This window comes from Vollenhovia emeryi, unplaced genomic scaffold, assembly GCF_000949405.1.
Source record: "Vollenhovia emeryi isolate VEMERY1.0 unplaced genomic scaffold, V.emery_V1.0 DF939303.1, whole genome shotgun sequence".
Lineage (NCBI taxonomy): Eukaryota > Metazoa > Arthropoda > Insecta > Hymenoptera > Formicidae > Vollenhovia > Vollenhovia emeryi.
The window spans coordinates 44,149-54,476 of NW_011967063.1; the positions used below are offsets into that span (position 1 = coordinate 44,149).

The 10,328-nt window shown below is 44.8% G+C and overlaps 1 protein-coding gene across 6 annotated transcripts in view; it reads left to right on the top strand.

The window, feature by feature from the left end:
• Positions 1-10,328, top strand: part of LOC105558936 — a 42,637-nt gene that overhangs the window by 20,523 nt on the left and 11,786 nt on the right. Inside the window, exon 1 of one of the 6 annotated variants that reach the window (XM_012006886.1) lies at positions 286-1,170. The exons of 4 other annotated variants lie outside the window; for them this stretch is intronic. The gene's annotated coding sequence lies outside the window, so the exon portion shown is untranslated. Of the gene's footprint in view, positions 1-285; positions 1,171-8,241; positions 8,255-10,328 lie in introns of those variants that run through there. One more of the 6 variants, XM_012006888.1, reaches the window with a different exon arrangement.

The window sequence follows — 10,328 nt, forward strand, 5'->3', positions numbered from 1 at the left end:
TATTAATAAATGACTAAAACCGATTTTGTTTCTGCGCACTCTTTGTATGCAAAAAAAAGATTCATGAAAAACGCCTCCAAAATCGCAGTCAAAGGTGGTATCCTGCCTTAATTCGTTCTTGGTCTCTTTCCAACTGTTACTTCAAAAGGAGACAAACGTCGATTAAAGTAAAATTAAAGTTAGGCGACGTTTGGTGAAACCGAACCTTCAGCGTTTACGGATCGTTCTCTGCCATCAGCCTTAAGCCCGTATCAGACTACAGACTCCCGACTCTGACTCGACTTCTGACTCGGACTCCCGACTATGATTCAACCTGCAATTAGAGTGGCATATTCCCGAGTCGGCAGTCAGGGTCCGCCGGTGCTTTGCTGTGATTGCTTGAATCCTAGTCGGGAGTCCGAGTCAGTAGTCGAGTCAAGTCGGGAGTCTGTAGTCTGATACGGGCTTTACGCATGTAGATGCGCGACGTCGATTACAACGCGAGTCGTACTCGAGAATCGGTCGACTCAGGGCCAGAGTACCATGTCATGGAAGTGTTCGGAATTGATTCCGATCTAAATTATTTCCAAGATTTCTATGGTGTTTTCTAGGGGAAGCGGAACCATTCCGATTGGAATCTATTCCGAAAAATTCCATAATACGTGGCCAGGGTACCATGTCATGGAAGTGTTCGGTATTGATTCCGATCTAAATTATTCAATTATTTCCTAGATTTCTACGGTGTTTTCTAGGGGAAACAGAGCAGCTCCGATCGAAATCCATTCCGAATTTCGTTTTCATTTTCATTAAAAAAACATTTTCACGACAGGTACCTGAGCAGAAAGATTGTCGTAAAAGTTTACGATTCCATACGACGCAAGTTAATGTCGGAAGTCAACGTATGACGCTCGCGATCATCTTTCTGCTCTCAAGTGTCACTCCTCCCGAGATCTCGATACTCTTGATCGCGCGCGACCGATCGGCGCCGAGCGGCGACGCGGGCGCTATTGCGAGCCAGTTCGTAGGACCTCTATTATGCGCCGTCTCTCCTTATCGCGCGCGATCTTCCCGGTCTGACACACACGCCCGTGGCGCGCGTATGGCGTGCCATTGTGCCGGCGGGCAGGAGTAACGCTCGTGTCACTCCGCGCGTAACGCGAGCGTTCGCCTCCGCGACTCGAGTGGAGCTAGGTAAGTAGCCGGTTGCACGGTTAATGCACTCGCCGTCGCTCAAAAGTGATCACTTTTCGACCGAGTGTCCGCTCGTACGGTGAGGCTCGCAAAATAATTGCTCGTCCGCAAAGAAGGGAAAAATCGCGTCCAACATCCGCATTCGTCGATGAGTTCGGAGAGTCCGGCTAGACGCGAACTTGTTAGAAGTTCGAGCACAATGGTAATAATTGAGGAGTTTCGTAGAACAACGACTTCAAGTTGTTTTTTCGTATACCCATACACAAGAGCTAAGCTGGAAACTTTGTAATCGTACAAATTAATATTTATGAAGTGTGTATTTCGAAATCTCACAGGTTGCTCGATAAACACGTAAACTTTTAATTTCCGAACTTTGAAAGTAAAATTTTTACACGAAAACTCGCAAGTCGAATCGAGCAGTTCTTCCAGTCCTCGGTGATTTTTTTAAGTTAAACTACGTCTGCGCGGGAACTTATTTTAAGTATGAAACCGTGTGCAGGTTGGATTTTACAAAGAGCAAGCACGCCGCTCCTTTGCCGAATCGTTCAAATTGACTCTTCGCTCTGTTATCTTTATCAATATTTAGAGCGAGCATTGAAGTCAACATTTCCCTTATCGACGTAGAATCGGACATCGCGGAGTCTTGCTATACAAGTTCTTCGTTTCCTTCAGGTTTCTACCTTCTTTCTATCGGTCACTCGCACCTCCTCTTTTCTTCTCTCTCCTTCATTCCCCCCCTCTCTCTTTCTCTCTCTCTCCTTCCGTTTCTCCTTTCGCTCTTCTTCTGCTGCCTGCGCCCCGACATCGCCGTGGTTCCGTTATCCGCGGCAAATACACGCCGGGCAATCCTGTACGCTTTACCTCCGCAGAAAATAAACAGCACGGCGCGGCATCGACCGTGCGTTATTGACACCGTGTATGCGATCGGGCTGAAAAACAGACTGACGAGGCGAAATCGAGTATCTGTAAGTTGCATACGAACCGGCAATTTTTTCACAAGGATATCAAAAATATTAAGAGGCACGTAATTAAAAACAGATCAGCGAAATTTAATTCTCGTCCCTCCCTCGGCGATGTATTTTTTACAAACTCGTCATCGGTCGATGAAGAGAAAATCAGCGCTTTTGCAAGTGGGATATTTCTCCCTGTCCGCTTATCTTTCTCGGTATCTAATTTTATTATGTCACGTCTGCGCCTCCTCATCTGCGCGATGTGATTTTTTGTCCCGGCGAAAAGAGCCGTTTGGCACGTACCAAATGTGCTTGAATCGGTAACTGGATCGATCGCTTCCACCCGGCTCTCCGGAGGACGTCTTTGTATAGTAAAGGATCACAATGTCGAGACGGCGACGGCGACGGCGACGGCGGTGTCTAGTCCTGCCATTATGCCATGGAACTTGGCGAAATCGGTTATTGGAAAAGTCGTCTCTGTAGCGGCCCTACGTACTATGAATTCCGCGGAGGTCCCTCGTTCAGGGCCTCTCACCAATCTGGGTTAGATTAAGGTAGTTATTTCGTAAAATCGTTTACGTGAGAATTGTTTCAAATTTTTACAGTTTAGTCTTTACATTAGATTAATGTAGAAAATTGCTTGACGACGCTTGGCTGGCAAATTCTAATTAAAGAATTTCTTTATTCATTGCGAAAAATATTACCTCAGCCAGGGTTTGAACCTGGACCTCCCTACACTCTAGGCGGGAGTCTCACCAATTCGACCACTGAGGCCATTAAATTAAAATTGACCGTCTCAAAGTTAAAAAAAAAAAGTTAAAGTTTGCTGTTACACGAAATATTACGTGTAAACCACGTTAAAAATATTATTACACGCGTTGTAATATTATTACATATTTGTCGAAGCTAGAATTTGGACCAAGTTCTAGCATCGTGGACTTTACAGATACACAAAATAGTAATCAATTTTTGTTGTAACACCTAGAAATCTACCTGCGATAGTAAAATATTCTTTTTAGCGCAACCGATTCTCTAAACGGACACGATTATCCTTCGCCTCTATTTTCTGCTGACACCCTGGACATTTTAACCGTCGGTTAATCTAACCGAGGTTAGCGAGAGAGGCTCTTATTTCGCGAATCGAAACGTTCAATCGCGGTGGCAGTCCGCTCGTTGCGTGCGTCGATCTATCGAGGGGAGGGAAAGCGTCGACCGCGAATAGGCCGCCCGCATTTGTTGTCCTCGCATTTACCGCGAGTAATCGCGCGAGGCAACGGCGCAAAAGTTTCCGACTGTAAGATAATTTCCTCTTCGTATGCTGAAAACTTTGGTCCGCGCGCGCGGTCGATCACGGAGGCGATGCTCGGCAACTCGCGCGCGCATGGGGCCGTCCAACTTCCTCCAGCCGCGTTCTCGTCCCGCAACGCGGCGCCGTTCTTCCGCGTTCAATTTAACGACGTTAAAATTAATTCCATCAGCCTTTCGACGCCGTTAGGGATTCCAAGTGCGATTGTGCGAGATTAGTGAAACTGATTAAGCTACTTCCGCCCCGTTTGACGTCTCGGTTTTCTATCGCGAGGCATTTCCGAGGACCTCAACAGGTCGAAGCGCGCCGCTCGTCGGATGTTGCGCCGACAGAGTCGGACGATTATTCGGCGCATCGTATTTACCATTTCTATAGAGGTGCGCTGGGGAGAGCACAGCCGCCCCCCCCCCCGCCCCCTCGTCGCGTTTCCACCCGTGGCCACCGTCATCCGAGGGGTAACAGCCTAAAGGCAGTCGGGATAAGAGGATGCGGGGAAAGGGGGGGTCGATGGGGCGGAATTATTTGCTCCGTGCGGCCGTGCAACTCGGCCCGAACGAGTGATTCTCATCGATCGCGAAATCTGTCCCCGGCGTGTCCCCACGTCTCACACGGCTGCTCCTCAATTGAATCGCTGATTCGCGTAGTGGTGTGCGCCAGGGGTGCTGCAGGTCTCCACTTTCGGAGACCGGCGTCCGCGCGGGAACAATGCTCCTACGTCTACGCCGCGTAAATCAACGGACGATATCCACGTCCGGATAAAAATAGTCCCCCGCGTATCTATGGACGGTGCAAACCGTCTATTTACGCGCGAGAGATCTGTATACAAGGCAACGGCACACGATACTATTTTTCCTACTGGATTGCCTGCGAGAGCCCATCAGAACGCAGAGTTTTACATCAGGTGGCCTGAGGCTAAATTCTGATTAGCTCTAGGAAGCAATCCAGTACACGGGAAGAATTTTCTCTTAAAATTTACCCTGAAAATTACGTGGGACAACGTGGCATTTTGAAGAACCGTATGAGAGTTTTTTTGAAAGTTTACCATACATTTCACTAGTAGAATGTATGGTAAAATTTCAAAAAACAGTCCTCCGGCCTCTGTAGAGAGCGCACGTACTTTATCTTTGTGACTGTTAATTTTATAATTATAACTCGCCTCCTTTGGATTTTTACTATCCGACTTCATATTACATTGGCCGGATTATTTTTAAGGTAATTGGCTGGTCTAGTTTATTTCCAATTTGTTATATTATGTATCCGCTGTGACAAACAAAATATCTTTTATTGTACTCATTATTTGTGATCTTCTTTCATTTTACACGTTATTATTGTAAACATTTTGATTTTCTATTAAATTAATTTGTATCTTCGTTAAGCCTGTGATCTCGATTATCGGTTTGTTACTTTTTGGAATGTGCTTGAAAAGGAAACCCTTGGTCGAAACGTCGCACTGTATTTTATTTGATTTTATTAAACACGTGCCAGTTAAGGTCGACTAAACTTATTCATTGTTATTGATTACTGGCAACCTAAAGAGATTATTATGTTCTCATACAGTTCTTCAAAATGCCACGTTGTCCCACGATTACATGATTTTCAGGATAAATTTTAAGAAAAAATTCTCTCCGTATAGGAAAAGTATAGTATCGCGTGCCTTTGGCCTAACATCTTCCCGGTGTGCCGCACGTAAATCCCGTCTCCCTTCCGCTTCCCTTTATCTCGCGAAGATGCTAAGAAGCGCACTTTTCTCCTCGAACAATACGGATTACAATTTGTACAACTATTCGTTCTCCCTCGCGCGGACAGCTGAGACTCCGCGTACGTAATGCGCCGAAATTAGAGGAGATTTGCCGAGGAGAGTTTGAATGTAATTTACGACGATATTTCTCGCGTTTCTTTCGCGCGAGTTTAAAGGCGAATTTGTTTTCTCGAGGTCGGCGATTTGTTCGAGAAGAAAACTCGCGGAGCGACCTAACGTCATCGTCTGGTATAGATGCAACCTTGAAGTGTTAACTATAGGTCGATCTGTATTCTGGTTGTCAACGTTACGACACGGCGAACCTGAAGTTTGTAAAGAATTTATTGCGCAAAATATTTTGATAAGTTTAAATATGTCAAGAATTTTTTTCATCGTGTCATAAAAAATCCTTTTTGAGAAGGTGTGTGTGAAACAGAATGTGTGTGTGAAACAGAAAAAAATCGACCGATCTCGCAGGGTCGTATCTCGATTTTGTCGACAATTTCCGGTTTTTCTGTTTGAACGCCCATTTAAGACCGAAAATTGCATAAAATCAAGATGCGACCTTGCGAAAGAGTTCAGTCGATATGTTCCCTAAAATTAACTTCTAACTTTCTGATCGATCTGGACTAAATTTTGCATAGGGTGGAAAGAAAATCTAGACTACCGCGAGACCTGGACACCTCATTCCATCGTTTTGATTTCATCCCCTTTCGGTGCCGACGCTGTAGCTTCCCACATATTCCCGATCCACATTTTCTATTCCAAAAGTCTATTCCGCATCAATTGCAAAGTCACTAATGCCGTCTGTATCAGCGATATTAAAACCCTCCGGCTTGACTGCCGACCTTTCATCTCTTTCCAGACGAGCGAGCGAGAGATAAAGAGAGAAACGTCCACCTCCGTTTTTTCCGTAGGTTTCCGTTACACCGACGCGTTTCCTGTGTACGACCCAATGCAAACACACGTACGCACGTCATAGCAAGTACGCGCCTCATTCCGGTCGCTAACGTGAATTTTCCATTATCGACTTATTAAAAAAAAGAGAGAGAGAAGAAAAAACTATCGCTCCCTTGCGCGCCCTTTCCGAAAAGTCTCACGTCCAACATACGGAACGCGGAGGCTCGCGAGAGGTTCGAGTTATCGAAGAAATACAAAAGGAAAGAGAAAACCGCGACGTGTTGAGACGCGATTAGCTCTCCCGCCCATGATCGCCGGTGCGGAATCGACTCGCGGAACGAGGCGATTTCATGGAACGTCCCGTGGAAAAGGGCGATCGTCGTCATCGGGTGAGCTCAGGCCGGTAGTTGCCCTCCCTCCTTCCACGATTTCATTAACCCAATTTCGCACGTTGGATTAATCCGCGAGAATGGCCAGAGAGCCGCGCGCGATGACACGACGCGTTCGCGTAATAAGGGTAATAGCCATGCGGAACGCGGTTGCGTGCCGCAAACGCGCGCAAGACGGCGGCGATTGTTTTGTAACGCGATGCACGGTAAAGTGGTGAGGCAATCGCCTCCGGACGACGCTCGCGAGGGCCTTGTCTCGTGACAAAGCCCAACACGATCGATGCCTCATGCGGGCGCCGCTGATACCTCGGGCTCGAATTTGGCGATCCAGTCGCTCCGGCTTGTCCCGTAACTTTAAAGCTAATAGCGAATTCGGTTGGTTGTATGTACATACTAGTGCGCGGTGAGTGCACACTAAGCCTTGTTTCCAGTCAATTCTTATATTTAAAGATCATCTTAAATACCTCTTGCAATATTTCTTGTCCAGAAAAATGGCCTGTACAACGTTTACATCTCTTTTTGACTAAATACTCTTTGAACATGCACAGAGAAAAAAAAATAGTTGCAGTTACCACAATCTCACTATAATTTATAGTCATTTTTGGACCCAACCATATTTTTATAATTCTTCCAACTACGTAAGTTATGGTTGACCTAACAATGTATTATAGTTCTCATAGACACAATATTGGTCCATGCAACTTATGATATGGTTGTCATAAACCAAAACGAGCTTTTAATTTGGTAAGGTGTACTATGAATATTGCAATAACAATCACAAGTAAAATTTCGAATAACTAATAGTAATTTCATTATATTCATTGGTTACATCACTTTGCACTCATAAAGAATAGTACAAGATAGCATCTTTCAAAGAAAAGATAAGCAATCTTATACGAATGCATAAACTTATCCGTATTTATAACACCCTAAGCGGTTTTTTTACTTACGAGAGAGTTTTGTACCGCGCGTCCCTCTAGTGAAGACATTCCGAACCACTTCACTTTTGTTTACCGTGCGAATAGTAAAGTGGATAATAGAAAGTATAGTTAAATTTACTATTATTGTACTTGCACCTACTATATAAAACTAGTTAATTTAGTTACTATTCACCATCTTAATATTTTACCAGAATAATGGTTAAAAGCTTCATAAATAATAGTAAAATTTTTATGCTGGTTGGCATCACTATGACTATGTGGTTGTTATTACTAATATTATAGTGATAATTACTATAAAAATGATATTCCTGACTATAATTATTTTACTATGCAATTATAGTCGCAAATACTACGTACTTTTCTCTCTGTGTGTATTATATTTAAGACTAATAGCGTTTTCGACTGACTGGAACTGACATGCACTGAAAAACCGGCTAGGGCAAAAATAACTAAAATTAAAATGTTGCCGTATAAATAGTAGTGGCATCTACATTGTTTTGTGTTGCAACGTTTACCAAGTTTGCTGCACAAAACGCATATGGTTGTCTACACTACTTATCCATTGTTGAGTTGTGTGTGGTTGTAACAACCATTTTATAGTTCTTGCTGAAGTGCGAGTTGTTGCCACACCACCGCACCAGTGCTGGAGTGCATTGTCGTGCACTCTAACCTAACCAACCTGCACCGACTTGTATAGCGCGACTCGGCACGCAGTAAGGCTAATGTTATCAATACGCATTTGAAGGCTAATACTATCAATACGCAGTGTTTTTGAGCCTGATTAACCATACCACTCAAAGTTTCACCATAGTTCATTTCTGCAAGAAAGCAACTACAATTTGTACCATGACTACATCAATGTGGGTATGACAACTACGGATATAGCTGTCCCAAATATTACTATTTATTGGGGTTGTGCCCTAATTAGGCATGTGGTAACCATATCGGTCTCTCCGTGTGGGTTTTAGCGCTAGGAAATTTTCGAGTCTCCCCACCACAAACTCCCGATACGTTGCATCTATTGAAAAAGAAAAGAATAAAGACGAGTGATATTTTCTCGGCCAGTGATTCAATGACAGACGAGTAACGTTATTCGACCAGAACCGGCAGAAATTTATTGCGAAAAATATTACCCCGGCCAGGGTTTGAACCTGGATCTCCGTCTAGGCGGGCGTCTCGCCTCAATTTGACCACCGAGGCACGTGGTAATATTTATCACAATAAATCTGTCAGTTCTGGTCGAATAATATTACTCGCCGGTTATTGAATCACTGGCGAAGAAAAGATCACTCGTCATTATTAACATTTTTTTTTTCAATGAACAGTCAATAATGAACAGCTTAACGATATTCCCAAATGTTACGCTTTGACGACTTTTCGAATCTTAAGGCCTGCGTCCACGATGCTAGAACTTGGTCCAAGCTCCAGTTCCGAGAAATGTGTAGCCAATTAACTTGCAGCTATTCCATAAAAAGCTACAAGTTGGTTGACTATGTACCCGCGTCCACGATGCTAGAACTTGGTCCAAGTTCCAGTTCCGAGAAATGTGTAGCCAATCAACCTGCAGCTATTCCATAAAAGATACAAGTTGACACACACATTTCTCGGAACTCGAACTTGGACGAAGCTCTAGCATCGTGGACGCAGGTCTTTAGGACTGCGCGCCGACTCGGTGTCTCGGTCGAAACCAGCAGAACAATGGATTCGCGATTTCAGTGTCCCCTAATACTATCCCTCCGCCCGAACACCATTTTTCAGTCGAAGGTGTGTAATAAGCGCGACAAAGAAAAAAGAAATAAAGAGGAGAACGGCGCTTGTAACACTTGTTACGTCAACAAAATACTCGCTGTATTCCTTTGAGGCGTCGCCGGACAACGGTTACGCGTCAATTTCTCACGCCTCATTTAGTCGCGCGGCACGTGCGCGCAATTGAACCGTGGTCCGTAATAAAACGGGCTATATTTAGAGAATCGAACCGTGCCCCGATCTGCGTATGCACACGCGAACTGCATGCTTTCGGGAAGGTGTAATCGCCGCTTTCTCGGGCCGAGGGCTCGGGCCATTGAGGGGGAGACTTTCGTTCCCGCCTGCGAGAGGCGAGCGAGAATTACAGATCTTTTTTCCCCCCTTTTTTTTACGCCGCGGAGTAAGACCGTTCCATTATCGGAATCGAGAAAATGAGAAGGAACGACCGCGCGAATATCTATTGTCCGGACTGGCGCGCGAGGCTGGATAATGGCCCACCGAGGAGGCGGCGACCGCTCTTTTGCGCTCGTGAGGGGAAGGGGATCTTTCGCTTCCTATCGGAGAAAAGTACTTCCCGATTTTGGACAGACGATGCTTCCCCCCCCCCCCCCCCGAGAAACCCGTCCGTCCAAATTACATCCATCCACGTCCAATCCGTAAAATAAGATGCGCAATTGTCGGCTCTCGGCGCGTTATCGACATCCCGCCAGCTTAGATGCACTTTAATAAATATGAAACTTGCGGTGCTATCTAAATATTGGGGCTGAGATCAGGTTCAGCGCATGTACTTGAAAAATCCGAGGCAGATCCAACGATCAGATTTCATTTCTGCACGGAGAGAATTTGAAAATTTACCCTGAAAGTCATGTAATCGTGGGACGACGTGGCATTTCGAAGAATTTTATGAGAGTGTTTTGAAATTTTACTGTAGATTTCGCTGGTAAAATGTACGCTCATAAAATTTTACCGTACATTTTACTAGTAAAATTTCAGAAAACTCATAAAATTCCTCGAAGTGCCATGTTGTCCCACGATTACATAATTTTCAGGATAGAGCTTAAGAGAAAATTCTCTCCGTGTGGGATTCGAGTAGATGCTATTTTTGAAAATTGCTGTTATTTTTGCTCCGAAGAAATCGCAGAGAGTTCGAAGCTACGCCCAACGGATTCGAATCTGCCTGCAAGACAT